This window comes from Eulemur rufifrons, chromosome 2 (assembly GCF_041146395.1).
Source record: "Eulemur rufifrons isolate Redbay chromosome 2, OSU_ERuf_1, whole genome shotgun sequence".
Lineage (NCBI taxonomy): Eukaryota > Metazoa > Chordata > Mammalia > Primates > Lemuridae > Eulemur > Eulemur rufifrons.
The window spans coordinates 66295100-66316092 of record NC_090984.1 but is presented as its reverse complement, the minus strand read 5'-3'; the positions used below and the strand labels follow the sequence as shown (position 1 = coordinate 66316092).

At 35.7% G+C, this 20993-nt stretch overlaps 1 protein-coding gene across 1 annotated transcript in view; it reads right to left on the bottom strand.

Annotated features, from left to right (window-relative positions):
* Window positions 1-19567, bottom strand: part of G2E3 (G2/M-phase specific E3 ubiquitin protein ligase) — a 59263-nt gene extending 39696 nt beyond the window's left edge. The window contains exon 1 of the mRNA XM_069463965.1: window positions 19521-19567. The gene's annotated coding sequence lies outside the window, so the exon portion shown is untranslated. The remainder of the gene's footprint in view (window positions 1-19520) is intronic.
* Between the last annotated feature and the right edge of the window lie 1426 nt (window positions 19568-20993).

Genomic DNA, 20993 nt, shown 5'->3' with positions numbered 1-20993 from the left:
GACCATTTACATGCTACTTAAGCAAATTATACTATGTTCAATTATTACTGAAATATAACTTTTTTCTAAAAGATCAAAGAGAGGAAAACTGACATCTTAATAACACCAAAGTTTCTCTTTACCAAGGGTATATGAATACCCTACTTGAAACGTTTTTATGAGATTCAAGTATAACAATGTATGTGCAATCTCTTGGAATTTAAGTGGTAAACAATAAACATAATGTCACTAGGTAAATGTATCTCATTTTATAGTTACAAAAACTGATGTTCAGAAAAATTAAACACCTGTCCAAGATCACAGAGCTAGTAAGTGGGAATAGAGGACTACAGGGTATACTATGCCACTTCACATGAAAATAATGAAAGAGCACAAAAAATATTACAGAATATTAAATATCGAAGGAAGGACAAAAACCACAAATAAAGTTACTATCAAATTTCATCCAACCTAAGACACCACAAAATGTAGGGCACAGATTACTGTATGCAGACTAACTCAATTAAACCAATATAATGCTTTTTTATAATTTAGAATTTGTATTACATAGTGACTGTAAGAACTTTTGGATTTAAATATAGATTTTCTCATATAACATTTTTGTGCTTTCCTAAAAAGTCACAGTCCAAATCTTTTGAATCACTTTGACTCCAAACCTTCAATATTTTCCAGCTTTTCCTTACAAAATCATCTTCTACGCCATCAAGATTGGTATTAAAATAATCCGAAAACAACTGAAGAGCCCAGTTTTAAGTAGGCTCTGTAATTAAGTAGGTCTCGCTGACCTTCCTAGCCCTGTCACCAAAACTATTAATGTAGTGCTAAAAGAGTACTCGCTTATTGTCTCCTGGATTTTTTCTTTCTTTCTTTTTTTATTTTTAAGAGGCTCTGGTAATTCTCTAAAGGTATATGATGGCACTTTTGATGTTTATACATGCTCATACAATGACTACAGAACTGCCTGAACTGGTCAAATTGATCGAGGATCACAATCTATACAACCTGATTTTAAACATGTTAAAAGGAGGGTGTGTGTCAGGGAGGGGTTCACCTTAAAATTGATAAAATACAATAAATAGGAAGATAAAGTGCGTTTTTAAAAAGGACTTCTCCATAATTCAACCTGTGATGATGAATTTAGCACATCACAAATTCATTCAAACACAAGAATTTATTTCAGAAAATTCCATAAACACTACGTGATAAACAGTACTTCATCTAAAGTAAACATAATTTTAATTTATAAATAATAGTTTTAGTATTCAACAACATAGATTTGAGATTCCACCCTCCAGCTCATAATTCCTTGTCCTCTCCTTTCTGGAGGTGAATTACAGCTATCTAGTGCTTACTTTTAGATTTACTGTAATTCAAAAGATTGAATTTGAACATAGGTAACTTTGGTAAATTCCCTTAGGCTAAAATCCCCGTATCATTCAGCAAAGTGTAAATAAATTTGCTGAATGTGATTGATACACGTAATAGAGATATTGATATGACTGGGTAATGGTTCCAGAATAAGTTTTCTTTATAAAGAAATCCCAATTTCCATGTGGTTACATATTCTCCTCCTCTTCCCTTTCCCACTGCAAGGAGCCAAGGCGTCTCTCTTGGTGGATAGTTGCTAAGGGTCTGTGTCTAGATCTGTATAATATATGTAGAAACAACAATTTTACTTAAAAAAAGGTTTCTGAAGTTTTTTTGCTAGTTGTTAGCCTTGGAACTCTGTACTAAACGAGTGCCTTCTCTTTACAGATGAATATAAAAGAATAAAAATGTGAGCTTCAGTCTCACATGACACAAAAAGTACCACTGGCATACATAGAGGACCATGCTAAAAAGCCTCTAAATATCATTGGCTACAAGGTAATCACAAAGAAGATCTATGATGCTATTAATACATGAATGGGAAAGGTGATTCCCATGTATGTCAATATCTAATAAGCACTTTATATAGTTTTTTCAAGTTTATTAATGCACATGCACACTGTTCCACATAGACCAACGGATCCTATTAATAGAAATAGATCCAAACTTTTTCAGTCATTTGATTTTCAACAGAAACATCAAAGCAATTCAATGGAGGAAAATAAAATCTTTTAAACAATTGATACTAGAAAAACTGTATATACTATGGAAAATAAGTGAACCTTGACCCATACTTCATACCATAAACAAAATTAATCTCAGATGGGTCACAGACATAAATGTAAAAGCTAAAACCACAAAAGTTTTAAAACACAGAATATCTTCATTACTTGGAGATAGGCAAAGGTTTCTCAGGACACAGGAGGCATTTAACTAAAGAAAAATTAATAAATTATATTTCAAAATTAATTTTCAAAATTAAAAGTTTCCACTCATCAAAAGACACCACTAAGAAAGTGACTATGCATGTTATAGATTGGGAGAAAATATTTTAAAAGATGTATGTGACAATGACTTGTATCTGCAATACATACATAAAGAACTTCAACAATTCTAAAATACAAAGACAATCCAATAAAAGAAATAGGCAAAAGACATGAACAGATATTTAAAAAGTTAGATATAGGAATGGCCAATAAACAAATGAAAAGATACTCAACTTCATTGGTAATTAGGATAATGCAAATTAAAACCACTATGAAAGACCACTTCATACCACAAGAATGGCTAAGATTAAAAGGACTATCAACACCAAACACTGGAAAAGAAATGAAGCAAATAGGGAACCCTCATAAACTGCTGACTGTAGTTTATGGGGTACTATAAAACGGAAAATTCATTTTGAAAAGTTTTGGCAGTTTCTTAAAAGTTAACCACATAACTATGTACCTACCCTTTGATTCAAGAATTTCATACCTGAAATTTATCCAAGAGAAATAAAAGCATGTCCACAGAAAATTAAACGCAAGAATTTTCATAGCAGCCTTTCTCATGATGCCCCCAAATTAGAAGCCCACAAGTCCATTAACAAGAAAACAAACAAATTCTAGTATGTCTACTGATACAATGCAATACTACTCAGCACCGAAAAGAAACTGATGGAAGATGGCAATAAAACAGACAAATCAAACACAGACATTAAGCTGAGCAAAACAAACTACATAGTACTCAAATACATATGATTCCATTCATACAAAGTTCAAGGACAGGCAAAACTATTCTATCATGAAAAATATCAAACATTGCTTGTCTGGAGAAATGACTAGGAAGGGACATGAGGAAGCCTGAAATGTCCCATTTTTGCTGGAAGGATCTAAGCAACTTTGATACAGAGAAGAAGTCTAGACTTCTAACAGATGTAGATTCAGATAAGGGCTTTCTGAACACAACATTCTTCATCTCTCTTAATTTTGTAGATTCCAAGGAAACAAGACTCTGGGTCCACTTTGTAGGCCAGATCTGATGTTAACTCCTTTACAGAGAGTCCTCGCTTAGCTTTGGGCCTATTAAAACACTGCTTCATTTAAATTTCATCTAAATGCTACACTACTCTTTTGGCTTACAATCCCTATAAGAACTCTGTTGAGTCCTTTGTTTGGTGAGAAGCCCCATGGTTCCTGTTATGCAGTCTCTCTCACTGTAATGAGTCCATAGACTTAAGGGTATCAGACTACAGGTTTATTCCTGGTGGTGTTAGGTTGACTGGGCTAGGATAAGACAAAGAATGAGGCAAATGGCACAAAACAAACAATGAATCAAGATAAAGGGCATATAAAAGTTCCTTATACTATTCTTATAACTTTTCTCTAAGTATGAAATTACAACAAAATTAAGTTACCTAAAAGTTGAATGTTCTAAAGACATTCCACAATTCATACTTTTGACCAGTTCACATTGGCCATCTTCCTAATCACCAGCATCTAAAATAAAACTTCCACTTCTAAGTCCTGATTACCACTTTATTTCAAACAAGTCTACAAAACAAAACCTTAGCAAACAAATGAGGATTATTCACATACTTTTGAGTTGGATTTTCTAATTTGTTTTAGATGTTTTCCTTCAAAAATATGAGTTTTAAGGCTTCTTAAGTGAAATAAGGAAAACAATGGTATCTAAGTGTTTATCTCAAATAGCAGTCTAAGTCTTAATAACAGATTTGGTCTTAGAAATAGTAACAAAACGTTCCCTTCCCTAGAAAATCAACAATTTAATGACATTCCAAGAAGCCACTGTTAAGAGGTATCCTGAGGCTCTTCCACTTCTTACCTCCATTTGGTCAATGATACTCACAGTGTGATACTCACTCCTCCCTTCATAAAGTAGAGCCTGCCCCTCTCCTTGACTGTGGATGCATTAGTGCTTGGTAACTCGCTTCCACCAGACTGTGGGGGAAATGACAATGTGTGTCTATGTCATAAAAGGCATTGTGACTTCCTCCTCACTATCATGGATCTGGAGGAAGCTAGTTGTCCTGTCACAAGGACTTTCAAGATACTCCACGGAGAGGTCCACTTGACAAGGAACTAAGGCCTTCTACTTTCAGCCACTTGAATGAGCTATCTTAGAAGTGGATCCTCCACCCCAATCAAGCCTTCCTATGACTGCATCCTGGCCAGCAGCCTGACAACAATTTCATGGAGACCCTAAGCAGGAACCACACAGCTAAGCTAGCTGCTCCCAAATTTCTGACCCACAGAAACTGTCAGTAAATAAATGTTTATTGTTTCAAATCACCAAGTTTTGGGATGATTTATTACATAGCTAGACATAAGAAAATAAGCCAAATTCCCTCTCATTTTAGCTGGGAGCTAACATTTGAATAAATAAACAGTAGGTCCTGCCCACCCAACATTGCCTATAGCTCCTAACCTTAATTGATAAAAGCAAAGCCAAAATAAAAGGTGATATTGAATATACAGAAAATATACTGAAATCAAAACTTGAAAGAGAAATAGATTGATTTTTTTAAATCTAACATTTCAAAAACAGGTATTCTTGGCCAGGCGCGGTGGCTCACGCCTGTAATCCTAGCACTCTGGGAGGCCGAGGCGGGTGGATCGCTCGAGGTCAGGAGTTCAAGACCAGCCTGAGCAAGAGTGAGACCCCGTCTCTACTAAAAATAGAAAGAAATTATATGGACAACTAAAATATATATATACAAAAAATTAGCCGGGCATGGTGGCGCATGCCTGTAGTCCCAGCTACTCGGGAGGCTGAGGCAGTAGGATCGCTTAAGCCCAGGAGTTTGAGGTTGCTGTGAGCTAGGCTGACGCCACGGCACTCACTCTAGCCCGGGCAACAGAGTGAGACTCTGTCTCAAAAAAAAAATAAATAAATAAAAAAAACCAAAAAACAAAAACAGGTATTCTTGCTATAGGAATGATTTTATTTAAATTGCTAATCAGAAAGGTTCAACTTATTCTATGCAAAGTACATTATTTGATGTACTCTAAATTCTTTCTTTACAACTCAGAAATGTTACTTATTTTTGGATGTCCTATGCATATTAAAGCATTAATTTTTTGGATTCAGCATTATATAATTAAACATAAGGTATTTTATTTCCTAAAAGTGCAAGAAACATTCTGGATTGTATCCTGTACTGGGGAATAAAATTGCTCCAGAGTAGTGGTCCCCAATGTTTTTGGCACCAGGGACCAATTTCATGGAAGACAATTTTTCAATGGGGGGGGTGCGCGGAGCTCAGGCAGTGATGTGAGCGATGGGGAGTGGCTGTAAAAACAGGTGAAGCTTCCCTTGCTCACCCACCATCACCCCAGTTCCTAACAGGCCACTGACTGGTACAGGGCCATGGCCTAGGGTTTTGGGGGAAGGGGTTTGGGGACTGCAGCTCTAGAGGACATCACTGAGATAACTGACAAAAACAATATGGGGTAGTTGATAGTATTGTATCTATGCTAAACTTCCTGAATTTGATATCTACGCTTTGCTTATTTAAGAGAATATCATTGTTCTTAGGAAATACAGATTGAAGTATTAAGGAGTAAGGGACCAGGTATATGTAACCTACTCTTAAATGGTTCAAAAAAGAGAAATTATACACAAACATCTAATATGACAGAATGATAAACTAAATGTGGCAAATATTAAAAATTGGTTAATCTGGGAAAGGTTACATGCAGTTCTTTGTACTTTTCTTGCAACTTTTCTGTAACTTTAGAATTATTTCAAAATAAAAAAGGTTTAAAAATAATCAAATTAAATATAAAATAAAGCAGATTCCCCAAAAATTCAGGATCAAGAATAAGTAACCCAATAAGATGGTTAATTTTATGTGCCAATTTTACAGGGCCACAGGATGCCCAGACAGCTGATTAAACATTATTTCTGGGTGTGTTTTTGAGGGTGTTTCTGGAAGAGATCAGCACTTGAATTGGTGAAGAAAGTAAAGCAGATGGCCCTCTCCATTGTGGGTGGGCATCACTCAGTCAACTGAGGGCCTGAATAAAAGCAACAGGTGGAAGAAGGTTGAATTTGCTCTCTGACTACTTGAGCTGGGACATTGATCTACTCTTACCCTTGGTGTTCAGGTTCTCAGGTCTTCAGACCAGGACTAAAATCTATAGCATCAGCTATCTGACTCACAGGCCTTCAAACTACATCACTGGCTTTCCTGGGTCTCCAGTTTGCAAAGAATAGATATGAGACTTCTCAGCCTCCATAATCATGAGTCAATACTTTATAATAAATTAATCAACCCCCCCTTTCTCTCTAATTTTTTACACACAGAGACGTGCACACACACATACACGCACACATCCTGTTGGTTCTGTTTCTCTGAACCCTCACAAATACACCCAAGCTATCTCAGGCTACATAGGTAATATACTTTATGTGCCCCTACAAATTTAGAGATTAAAAAAAATACTTTTAAATATTTGTTAGTTACTTTGGTTCATAGCAATAACAAAGATGGAAGCCAGAAGAAAGATGTTCAATGGTAATGGTTAAAATCTATTAGAAAATTTTTTTCATGAATCTATTATTTACATTCTAAGAAGTAACATACCTATCTGAAAAAAAGCACATAAAGCACCAATATGAGTTTCGATACTTTTTAACTATGAATTATTACAAAAAGTAGCATGACATAGTAGAAAGAGTACCAGGGGCTTTGAAGATATGAAATCCAAACTTTCCTACACGTTCTATACATTTTTCCTGAGACCTCACTTTGTCTCAATTTTATCCTCTCTCAAGCTAGAATAATAGGTAATTGCAGATTGTTGTAAGAATTAGAAATAACACATAAAATACCTAGCAGAATACCTGGCATATTTAATCAATCATTGGTAGCCATTTCTTTTAATTAAAAAGAAATTAACAATAAAAAGGATAATATATCTTAACTGGGTTTATCTCAGGCATGCAAGGTTGGATAACATCCAAAAATTAATTAAGGTAATATACCATATTAACAGAGTAAAAGGGAAAAACTTATGACTATCTCGATAGGTACATAAAGAGCATTGGACAAAATACAACAACCAATCATGATAAAATTGTAAAGCAAATGAGAAACAGAAGGGAATTTTCTCAAACTTCCTTACAAAGGACATCTATAAGTATTCATTTTAATCACTTCATTTCAACACTGCAAGGCAATCTCAAAAGATGCAGAAAGGGCTTTGACAAACATCAATATCCAACCACGATAAAACTATAAAGCAAACTATGGATAGAATGAATTTTCCCAACGCAACAAAAGAGAATCTACAAGTGTTCACTTAAATCACTTCAATTCAACAGTATACTTCAAGGGAAAAAAAGAGAAAGCCCAAATTGAGAGGGATGAAGTAAAACCGTTTTCATTCATAGTCATCTATATAGAAAATCTTCTCCAAAAATGTACTAGTCTATGTGAATTTAGCAAGTTCTAACACAACAAGGCAAATATACAAAACCAACTGTATTTCTGTATAATAGCAACAAATAATCAGTAAATGAAACTAAAGAACAAGTCTATTCGTAATAGGTAAAAATTCAGGAAAAGATGTGCAAAAAAGACTATATTCAGAAAAGCTATAAAACACTGCTGAGAGAAATTAAAGAATACCTGGATAAATGAAGAGATAGACAATGATCATGGGCTCAATATTGTTAAGATGTCAATTTAACACAATCCCAATCAAAAACCCCTGGTAGGCTTTTTTTTTTTTTTTTTTTAATAGAAATTGGCCTCATGCCTGTAATCCTAGCACTCTGGGAGGCCAAGGCGGGAGGATTGCTCAAGATCAGGAGTTGGAGACCAGCCTGAGCAAGAGCGAGACCCCTTCTCTACTAAAAATAGAAAGAAATGATCCAGACAGCTAAAAGTATATATAGAAAAAAATTAGCCGGGCATAGTGGCACATGCCTGTAGTCCCAGCTACTCGGAAGGCTAAGGCAGAAGGATTGCTTAAGCCCAGGAGTTTGAGGTTGCTGTGAGCTAGGCTGATGCCATGGCATTCTAGCCCAGGCAACAGAGCGAGACTCTGTCTCAAAAAAAAAAAAAAAAACACAAACAAACAGAAACTGGCATGCTGATTTTAAAATATATATAAAAATACAAAGGCCCTCTAATAGCAAATACCATTTTTAAAAAGAAGAACAAAGAGATTTTGGACTATGTGATTTCATGACTTCCTATAGAATTACATCAATCAAGACAGTATGAGAAGAAAGAAAGATATATTGCATGACAGAATATAATACAAAGGCCAGAAACAGACTCAGACAATTGCTTCTTAACAAAGATACAAGGTAATTCAATGGGGAAAATGATAGTCTGTCTATTCAATGAATAGTATTGAAATAACTGAATATTTGTTTGGAAAAAAAAAAGAATATTAACCTCATACACAAAACTTAATTCAAAATGGCTCTCTCTCCCTCTCTCTCTTTCTCTCTCTCTCTCTCTCTCATACACACACACAAAACTTCTAGAAGAAAACAGGGAAAAATCTTCATGACCTTGGACTTCTTAGATAGGACAGTATGAACCACCAAAAAGAAATTGATGAACTAAACATCAAAGTTAAAAACGTTCAAATCAAAAGACATTGCTAGGAAAACAAAAAGGCAGGACACAGATTAGGAAAAAACATTTATAAGACATATCTGACAAAGGGTTTATACTCATAAAGTATAAAGAATACTTACAACCAACAATGTCACAACAAACAGAGAATATCAATAAAGAGACAGAAATGATAAAGAGGAAATAAACAGAAATTCTTCAGATAAAAAGTACAATAACTAAAATGGAAAATTCACTACAGGGGTTTAACAACACATATCTGAGCAGGAGAAGAAAGAATCAGCAAACCTGAAGACAGAATAATTAAAATTATCCAGTCTGAGGAGCAGAAAAAGAAAACAAAAATGCAAAATGAAAAGAGCCTAAGAGACTGTGAGACATTATCAAGCATACCAAAATATGTTTACCAGGAGTCCAAGAAAGATAGGAGAAAGAGAGAAGAGTAGAAAAACTATTTTAAGAAATAATAGCTAAAAACTTCCCAAATTTCAATAGACCTCAATTTATACATTTTCAAGAAGCTCAAGGATCTCTGATCAGGACAAATTCTAGGAGATCCACATTAAGACACAGTATAGTCAAACGGACAAAAGCGAAAACAAAGAGAGAATCTTGAAAGCAGCAAGGGAGATGCAACTAATCACATACAAGAGATCCCCAATAAGATTAATAGCCAATTTCTCATCAGAAACCACTGAGTTCCACCAGAAGGCAATGGGATGACATATTTAAGGTGCTGAAAAAAAAAACCCCTGTTAGCCAAGAATTGTGTATATAGCAAAACTGTGCTTCAAAATTGGAGAAGATTAGTGCATAGAATTACATGGGAGACGGGCAAAGTAAACACATATTTCACACACATACAGTATGGCAAATTCTATAAAAAGGGAGTGGCTGGCCTCACACAGGTGGTGACACTGTAACTAAATTGTGAATAAATATGCTGAGCAGACAAGGAGGAAAGCACTCCATGCAAAGCATGTGCAAAGGTACAGTGGTATGCTAAAGCACGGGATGTCTGGGGAATTTCTTCTGGTGGCTCTTTTTGCTGATTCTGCCATTTGGTTGGACCGTATGACTCTTCTTGGATTGGATAATCAGATAATAATATAATCCCTTTCATCAGCTGTATATTTCCCCCTGGTCCTGATTCTGCCTCAGTGGGCAGGTCTTATTCATCCTAGCCCCTTTCCACTGACCAAGTCTGTTCTAAGTAACCAGCCCATCCAAGCTGTACACTTCTTGAAGCAGATGGCATCTTTTCACCTTTCCAGGTTCAGGGTTTGGGTAATAAGAGATATTCAGTCACAGCTCCCACAGGACCAGGTCCCCTCTTGTCTAAAAAAAGAGCTCTTAATTTTAACAGGAGAATTTGTCTGCTACCTCATGTGACACAGTAATTAAACACTAATATTCTGGACAGGAACCAGGCAGAGAGGAACATGGCAGAAAGAATACTTGAATCAGACACACTCACCTGGGTTTGAACTCCAGGCTCTGCCTTGTGACCTTGAGCAACCCACTTCTCTCTGAGCCTCAAATTCCTAAGATCTGAAATGGGGATGATACCATTTACCTATGAGGGTTCTTATATACAAAGTGAGAGATGTAACTAAATGAAGAGAGAGAAGAATAGAAGGAGTCCAGCAAGATCTGAGGTTTCTGAGCTCAGGAATGACAATGATATTTCCAGGACCCTAACTGCTAATAGTGGTTAGCTATGGTGAAAGACACTATGATAGGGGTGGGGGCTTTTGCTTTGAATTTTTCATAAATTTTAGTATTTTTGAGTTTTTTTTAAAACAACGAACATGATTAATTTTGTCCTTAAAATATATTTGGTATAAATATTACACCTCAATAAGAAGTTTTTTAAAAGCTTGTATTGGTTGGAAAATCATCGAGGAGACAGGTAAGAGTGGCTGCTTCTCAGGACTGGAAGATCTGGGGTCTGGGGTGAAAGGGAGACTATACTGTATGCTTGTGTACTCCTTGAATTTTCTTCATCATGAATTTGTATTACTTTTATTCCCCTAATGTGTATTACTTTTTAAAAGAATTTAAAAACTATTTTTTAAAACTAACTAAAGAAGAATATTTTAAATTTTTAAAAAGTGGGGAAAAAAATAAAGGAGAAATCAAGACATTCCCAAATAAACTAAAATTGAGCAATTTTGTTGCTAGTAGATCTGCCATCTGCCCTACTAAAGATGCTAATGGGACACTAGACAGTTACTCAAAGTCATATGATGAAATAAAAGCATCAGCAAAGATAACTAGAGAAGTAAATATAAAAGCCAGTAGTATTGCATTTTTGGTAATTCCTTCTTTTAAAAAAACACATAAAATAATTATAAAGCTGTGTTATTGGGCACATTACATATAAAACAAGCACAAAATGTATAAAGATGTAATTAATCACAATAGCAACATAAAGGGGAAAGGATGAGATATACAGTAGTACAATTTTTGTATACTATATAAGCTACGTGGGTATTAATTCAAACTAGGTTGTATAAGTTTAAGATATTAATTGTAATCCCCAAGATAAACACTAAGAACACAACTTAAAATACATATACAGAATAGGTAATGAGAAGGGAATCAAAATAGCACACTATAAAAATCAGTTAAACAAAAAAGGGCAGTAATGGAAGATATGAGGAACAAAAAATATGACATATAGAAAATAAACAGTAAAACAGGAGAAAACCTTCCCTATCAGTAATTACTTCAAATGTAAATGAATTACACCCTCCAATTAAAAGGCAGAGATTGACAGAATGGATTTAAAAAAAAAAAAAGATCTATCCATATGCTGTCTACTAGAGTCTTGCCTTGATCCAAAGAAACAAATAATTGAAAGTGAAAGGATGGAATGAGGGAGTTTGTACAAACAGTAACGAAAAGTGAGTTTGTGTATCTATACTAATATCAGACAAAATAGGCTGTAAGTCAGAGGTTGCTATAAGACCTAAAGACAGTAAAGACTGACTAAAAAGCTCAGTTCAAGACATGACAATTATAAACGTAAACCCACCTAATAAGAGCCCCAAAATATGAGGCAAAATTTGACAGAAATGAAGGGAGAAAGTTTAGACTTAACAGACAAATACAGAACACTCCACCTAGTAACAGCAGAATACAACACATTCTTCTCAAGTACACATGGAACAGTCTCCACAGACAGACCTTACGTCAGACCACAGAACAAGTCTCAGTAAATTTTAAGGCTGAAATCACACAAAGTATCTTCTCCAACCATGATGAATGAAACTAGAAATCAGTAACAGAAGAAAAAGTGGAAAATCCACAAACATGTGGAGATTAAACAATACAACCTTAAGCAGCCAAAAGGTCAAAGAAGAAATCACAAGGGAAATTAGAAAATACTTAGAGATAAATGAAAACAAAAACACAATATACTAAAACCTATGGTATGCAGCAAAAACATGCTCAGAGGGAAATTTATACCCATAAATAGCTACATTAAAAAAGCTCCCCGAACAATAACTTAATTTTATGCCTGAAGAAACTACTAGAAAAAGACCGAACTACACCCAAAGCTAGAAGGAAGGACTTAATAAAGATGAGAGTGTATACAATGTAATACAGAATTTTAAAAAAGTCAATGAAATAAAAATTAGTTCTTTGAAAAGATTAATAAAATTGACAAATGTTTAGCTAGATGACCAAGAAAAGACTCAGATTACTACAATCAGAAGAAATAAAAGGGGAACAATGCTACAGACCTAACAGAAATAAAAAGGATTATATGGGACTATTATGACCAATTGTATGCTAAGAAGTTAAATAATTAATAGGTTAAACAAATTAAATGAACAAAACTGACTCAAGAAAAAATAGAAAATTTCAACAAACCTACAACTAGAGATTGAACCAGTAATGAAGAATCTCCTAATACATAAAAGTCCTGGTCCAGCTTCACTGGTGAATCCTACCAAACATTTAAAGAAAAATTGGCACTAATCTTTCTCAAACTCCTCCAAAAGAGAGGTGAGGAGGGAATGTTTCCCAACTCCTTTTAAGAAGACAACATTCCCTAATTTCAAAGCCAGATAAAGACATTACAGAAAACCACAGACCAATACCTCTTATGCAAATATCCTTAACAAAATATCAGCAAACCGAATCCTTATTAAGAGAATTTTATGGCCAGGCACAGTAGCTCACACCTATATTCTCAGCACTTTGGAAGGCCAAGGCAGAAGGATTGCTTGAGGCCAGGATTCATAACCAGTCTGGGTAACATAGTGAGATCCTGTCTCTACAAAAAATTTAAAAATTAGCTGGGCATAGTGGTGTTGCACCTGTAGTCCTAGCTATTCCAGGATTGCTTGAGTCCAGGAGTTCAAGGCTACAGTGAGTTATTAATATGACTGTGTCACTGCATTCCAGCCTGCGCTACAGAGCAAGACTCTGTCCTTAAAAAAGAAAAAAGAGAGAGAGGTTTGTACCATGACAAAATGGGATTTATCCCAGGAATGCAAAGGTGGTTCAACATACAAAAATCAATCAATGCAATATACCACATTAATAAAATGAAGGAAAAAAGGTCATATGCTCATCCCAATTGATATAGAAAAATCATTTGACAAAATCCAGTGGTTTATCATGACATTCAACAATTTAGGAATAGAAAGGAACTTCCTCTGCATGATAAAGAGCATCTATGGAAAACCCCACAGCTAACGTCATATTCAATGGTGAAACACTGAAAGCTTTCCACCTAAGGATGTGGAACAAAATGAAAGTATACACTTCCACCACTTCTATTCAACATTGTACCTGAAGTTCTAGTCAGAACATAAAGCAAGAAAATAAATAAAAGGCATTCAAATTGAAAGCAAGAAATAACTACTTGCAGAAGACATGGTCTTATGTGCAGAAAATCCTAAAGAATTCAAGAAAAACTCAGCAAAGTTACACAATGCAAGATAAACACACAAAACCCAGTTGTATTTCCATATATTACCAATGAACAATTTAAAAAGGAAATTAAGAAAACAACTCCATTTAAGATAGCATAAAAATTACTTAGTAACAAATTTAACCAATGAGGTGCAAGATTTGTGCACTGAAAACTACAAAACAGTGCTGAAAGAAATTAAAGAACCCTAAATAAATGGAAAGACACTCTGTGTTCATGGGCTGAAAAACCATATATTGTTAAGATGGTAATACCACCCACAACAATCTACAGATTGGATGTAATCCTTATCAAAATCCCAATGGCTTTTTTTGCAGGAATGGAAAAGCTGATCCTAAAATTCATGGAATTGCAAGTGACACCGAAGTCAAAACAATCCCCAAAAAGAAAACTTGAAGGATTCACACTTCCCAACTTCAAAACTTACCACAAAGCTACAGTAATTAAATCAGTGTGGTGCTAGCATAAGGACAGACACATAGATCAATGGAAAAGCAAGAGTCCAGAAGGAAAATGATACATTAACAGTTAATTGATTTTCAATAAGGGTGCCAAGACCATTCAATGGAGGAAGAACAGTCTCTTCAACAAGTGGTGCTGGGACAACTGAATAGCCATATCAAAAAGAACGAAGCTGAATCCCTATCTCATACCATATCCAAAAAATTAACTCAAAATGGATCAAAGACTTATGTGTCAAAAACAAACCTATAAAACTCTTAGAAGAAAATACAGGGGTAAATCTTCATGACCCTGGATTTGGCAATGGTTTCTGAGGTATGACATCAAAAGCACAAGCAACAAGAAAAAAAATTAATTGGATTTCATCAAAATCTAAAACTTTGGTTTCTAAAACTTTTGCATCAAAGGACACTATCAAGAGAATGAAAAGACAATCCTCAGAATGGAAGGAAATATTTAGAACTCAAATTCCTGATAAGAGTCTAGTACCTAGAATATATTTGAAACTCTTACAACTGAACAGCAAAAAGACAAGTAACCCAATTTTTAAATGGACAAAAGGTCTAAACAGACATTTGTCCAAAGAAATTCTTCAAATGCTCAACAAGCACATGAAAGAATGCTCATTATGACTATTAGGGATATGCAAATCAAAACCATAAAGAGATACTACTTCATGCCCACTGGGGTAGCCATAAGATAAAAAGAGGAAAATAACAAGTGTTAATGAGGATACGGAGAAATTGGGACCCTTATTTATTATTGATGAGAATGTAAAATGGTGCGGCAACTGTGGAAAACAGTTTGGCAGTGCCCCAACACATTAAACACAGAACTATTAATACCATATCACCCAGCAATTCCACTAGGTATATACCCAAAAGAATTGAAAATAGGTATTCAAACAAAAATGTGTACAAAAATGTTCATAGCAGCACTATTCACAAAAGACATCACTAAATCACTATATCACAAAGATAGAAACAACTCAATTATCCATCAGCTGATGAACGGATATACAAAATGTGGTAAATCCATATAACAGATTATTATCCAGCAATAAAAAGAAATAAAGTACTGATATATGCTACAACATGGATAAACTTTGAAAACATTACACTAAGTGAATGAAGCCAGACACAAAAGGTCACATATTGTATAAGCCCCATTTATATGAAACATCCAGAGTAGATAAATGCACAGATAGCAGATTTATGGTTTCCACAAACTAGGGGAATGAGGGAGTAGGCAGTGGCTGTCTAATGGGTATGAAGTTTTTGGGGGGGGTGAAAATGTTTTGAACTAGAGGTGATAGTTGCACAATACTGTGAATGTACTACATGTCACTGAATTGTACACTTTAAAATGGCTAATTTTATGAAGGTGAATTTTATCCCAAGAAATGGTCAAATGTATACCAATCACATGGTACAGCCAAGAGAAATAAAGGCATATGACCACTGTACACAAATGTCCACAGAAGCTTTACTTATAATAGCTAAAATCTGTAGACAACCCAAATACCTATCAACAGATGAATGGATAAAACAAATTGTGGTATATCCCGACAATGGAATATATTTACTAAAACTCATTGAACTGTATCCTAAAATGGGTAAATTCTATTACATACAAATTATATTACCAATTGTTTAAAAGTTAACAATCTTCATTTAAAACAAAAGACATCTGTTTAAATTAAAAGGAAAAGCAATAAAGTTACCAGTTTATATTAATGTAAATACATAACTAGCCTTCAGAAAACAGCTCTCCCCAACCCCCAATATTGGCTCCCTATGCCCACTGTTCATGTTTCTTCATGATTCAAATGTCATCCCAAAACATAAAAAGACCTTTCCAGCTTGGCTTCCAATAGTCTTATGGTATCCCAACTCCAAAATTCAGAAGAAATCACGTGAATGGTCTAGCCTACACCAGATACCCAGCTCTGATTCAAAATTTGTACTACTTTGGCTGGAGAAGGGGTGTGGGATGGGAACATATTAGGATCCTATACTCCTTAGAACAACCCTACCCACTGGTCCTTAGAATGATGTCCCTACATCAATGGGCAGGTTTTTAAAGAAAACCTGTGGTCAAGAAGGTTAGCTAACAGTCTTAACTGATGAAACTGAAAAGGAAAAATTTTCTGTTTTTTAATTCCCTAATATTCTGAATCAAGCCACTTTTTTATTATATCTAACATCTATCACTCTTATAATTAAAAAAACTGTGCCAATAGGAAATTAAATTAAAAAAACACATTTTTAAAGTTTTAAAATCTTTTGATGCCTCAGTTTCTTTATCTTAATATAGGAATAATAATAAAATGGTTGTGAGGATTAAGTGAGAAAACATGGATAAAAATTTAGAATTCTATGAATATCAACAAATTTTGCTCTTGATTTTTTCCCACTTGAAATGTCTTCTGAGCCTGATTTCATTGCTTATTTTTCCATGTAAAGCTTATACACCATATGCTATCATTAAAATCTCTACTGAACTACACAGAATTATATACTATCACCTCAGAAAAAAAGCAAAGTTTTTTTTTGTTACTTTTTCAATTAATAGCATAAGACACAATATGTTAAAATAAGTACTCACTGAGCATACAGTTTCAGAGTATAAGGATACTCACTGTTCTGCACTAAGCATTGCAGACATACGGAAGAGAATAAGGGCTCTTAGTCTACTGCTATAGTATGTTTATGACTACATTGTACTGAAGAAGAAGCACTCTCTCTGGAGAAGTCTTGAAATCCATTTGAGTAAAATCTTGAGGGGAAACAAAAAGGTCAATGGCAAAATATGCATATAAGAAATAAAAGACAGACTTGGAGAATTTTAGTAGTATTGATGGAACATTAGCAGGTTGGAAAAAAGTGATGGAATATTGTGAAAATGATGCTTGGAAACAAAGGTTAGAACCAGACTCTGAAGGGCTTTAAAAAAAAAAAAAGAAAAGCTAAGAAATTTCAATTACAATGGGAAACCATCAGAAATTTTTATGGAGCAACATTTGGAGGGAGACTGCAAAGAGAGGCAAAAGTATTATTTTTTTTAAAAAATGCATAACCTTGTTTCTGACTTTAGTTCAAACATTTTATTAGTTGTGTGGGAACAAATTACTGAACCTCTCTTAGCCTCTTATCTTATCTGAAAATAATAGTCATCTCAGCAATACTGTGAAGATTAATGAGTTATATGGCTTGTACAATACTTAACTCAATATATTAATACAGGGGACATATATATACACATATCACTTGCTATGTGCCACACACTACTTTAAGGTATATTATAAACTCATTTAATTCTCATGACAATCCTACAGAGTAGGTATTATCCCCATTATACAGTTGAGGGAACTGAAGAACAAAGAGATTAAACATCTTGCCCAGGGTAACTCAGCTATCAGGTGGTAGAGATGGGATTCAAACCAAGGCAATCAGGCCCTAGCCCTATCTCTTTAATCAATACATTATAATGCTTCTCTAAGAAAGATCAAGTTAGTGTTTTTAAAACCCTGGTAGAATTTTCTAACCCTTCTGTTAAACATGCAGCCTCTTTAACCCCATCCTCCAGACCTACTGACGCAGAAGTTTTTGAGAGTTTGTTAATTCACAATTAACAAACCCTTCAAGGTAATGTACACACAATAAAGTTTGAAACTCCTTGATTTAGGTAGATGAAATAAAAACTCAATGAAAAGAATCCAGGTAGGGAACAGATTACAAAGTAGAGATCAATTTAATGAATTTACCATTTGGTGGTAGTACATATGAAAGAAGAATGGAATCCGGTCTGCAATCCTTGGGGAAGTATAAGCAATGTCTTTGTTACAAAGACACTGTATGAAAAACATTTATATTTCAATGATCATAAACACTATTTAAACCTATTCTTCCTGGCTAATACTGAAAACAAAAGTTCATTAGCAGGATTGGGGGAGTAGGAGTAGCTAGCAGTGGATGAAGTAATGTCTTTATTCTGAACTATTAGAATTATTATTTAAAAATACTATTTAAAAGATATTTATACATTTATGTGGTACAATATCCTGGTGTTAAAACCTTAAAAGGAACTTAAAATATTTTTTCCTATAAAGCAACACAAAATTAGTATGACAGTTTTCAATACGGCAAGATATAAAACTTGCACACATTTAAAGTTCTCATTTATAATTTACATTTAGGGTAACACATTTAAACTATTCCAAAAAGCATAGCTTTACTATGGGGTTGAGCGAAGTTTGATATTTGAGATAGTTCATCATTAAAAGTAAAAAAAAGAAAACCCAAAACAACAACAAAAACTAAAGAAAATCTGATTCTTAAAGTAATAGTAGAGTAATTAGAAAATGACTCCCTAATAAACCAGCTGGCCAATGAATGATGGGAGTGAAAAGGCAGGGCAGCGGAACTAAACATTATCCCTATTGTTTGCAAATTAAGACCCCTTCACCGCTCTAACCTTATAGACAGTTTAAATGGGCAAGAGTGTCGGATTTTTGCGGTACATGAAAAACATCAACCGTGAAAGGAAAATATCCGGGTTTTAAATACAAAGGATACTCAGTTTTCAGTTTAAATCCCCACCAGGCAATTCAAAGACTGTCACTTCCCTGCAGTCCAAGGTAATAAAGACTGCTCCGGGTATCCTTCTTTGGGGGAACTCGGAGCCACATACAGCACCTTTTCATTCTAAACCTGCCTCCAACTTTCCATCTTTAATAAAGGAAGATTCTTTTACCTGTGGTAACGCTTTCACAATGAGATTTAACCACTACTGAAGTTCCAGGATTCCAGCCAAATGGGTGGAAATACTAAACTGCGATTACGAAGAAACCACAGAGACAGCGTATAAACAAGGCTTAATCTCGAGGGGCCGGCAGGGCCTCCGCTTCCTCAACCTCAGGGTCAGCTGGTGTGCGCAACGTCGGGAGCGCTGGCCCGGCAGACGCTCCTCAGCGCCCCGAATTCCCAAAGTCTCCACGCCAGACCCCAACACCAGACACCCGCAAAGCCACTCTGAGGCCTCCGCTACACGGTCCGGCCTCTCGACTCCCTGTTCCATCCGACGGTGCCGCTTCTCTCCCTGGAATACTCCGTATCTTCCCATTCCCCATTTACTCACCAAGGCGCGCTGGGCAGAAGTTCCAGAGCGTCCGTGTCACTTTTCCCTTCTCGCGCTGCGCTACCTCACGCCTACCGCGAGCTGCCCCATCCAACGGCCCGGAGGATTCAAATTCGCCCACTTCCGCCGGCAACCCGGAAGAAGGGGTCGGCTCCGCCCCAGAGGGCGGGACTCGCGGGGGCGCTGGCTGTGGGGAGCGGACTCGCGCGTCTGCTTTGAGCTAACCCGGCCGAGCCCACTTCGTGTTAGTTTCTTTTGTACGCTCACTTTCCGTAGGTAGGATCTCAGAAGAGTTGTGGGCGCGGGGTCGTTGTTTCCGCCTGATTGCTCTTGAGAGGATCTTGTTTCTGAAATGGACAGAGACGTGATGAATTTTCATCACCTTCAAAGAATGGGGAAAATAAAAGCATTGACGAAGCTGGAAGGTTTTTTCCAACCTCTTCTCTTCCTCGAGTAAACAACAGCAGCAGCCAGAAAGAAAAAAACCAAACCCTCCACATACTTAGCACAAGTTTTCCTGGGCCTCCTCGGTGCTCTCCCGGCTCAGTCAGGACTTTTAACCTCGTTCCGTCCCGTTTGAGGAAGACAAAAAGCCAAGTGCATCAATCACTCGTAGTCCAGCCACAAATTGAAAATAAGTGTAGGACAGTTCTTGGTCCCAAATAAAACATTTGAGGGTGTTAGAAAGCAATATCTTTTTTCCCCCTCTGATAAGGGATCATTTTATAAGATCATTACGTATTGTCCTGTGAGATTCTTGGGACAGCAGTGTTATTTTCCTTTATTGAGGACCACAAATATATATATCTGATCCAAAACGTCTTGCGCTCTGAAGAGATACATCTGGGAGCTTTCAGAAACGAAAGGAAGAACTAGACATGCTCTTGGAGGAGTGGGGTTGGGGGAGAGAAAACTGATCTCTGACCTTTAGGTCTGTGATTGATGTTGCCAACAGATCATCCTCATATCTAATAGCGTTGATTTACCCAAACTGATCAGTTCAAACTAAGCCGCGACAGCACATCTTTAACCTCTGTCAAAAATACAATTTGAAAGATTTCCTAGATTTCTAGGCATCTATTTTACAGATAATACGATGTTTGCTAAAGATAAAAGCTATTTGCTGATGTACTGTTTTTAACAGTGGAAAATAGAAAGTTACTTACTGTCTACCAAAAAGGAAATAGTTAAATACGTGCAGGTTATGATACCTTAGGATCTAATATATTGGCTCTGCACTAAAAATAATGAAGTGGATCAGTAGGTACTGAAATGAAATATTGAAAAAAGTCACTTTTAGAAGACTATAGCGTCCTTTTAAAGTATGTATGTGTGAATATGGTATACAAAGTTTCTGGATGAATAAAGTGGAAACAGTTATCTCTTGGAATGGGATTGGCAAAGAGGGTGGGAAGAGTTGGAGGACTTTTACCTTTCACTTCATAACCAGTTGAATTTTAAAAATAGTAAGTA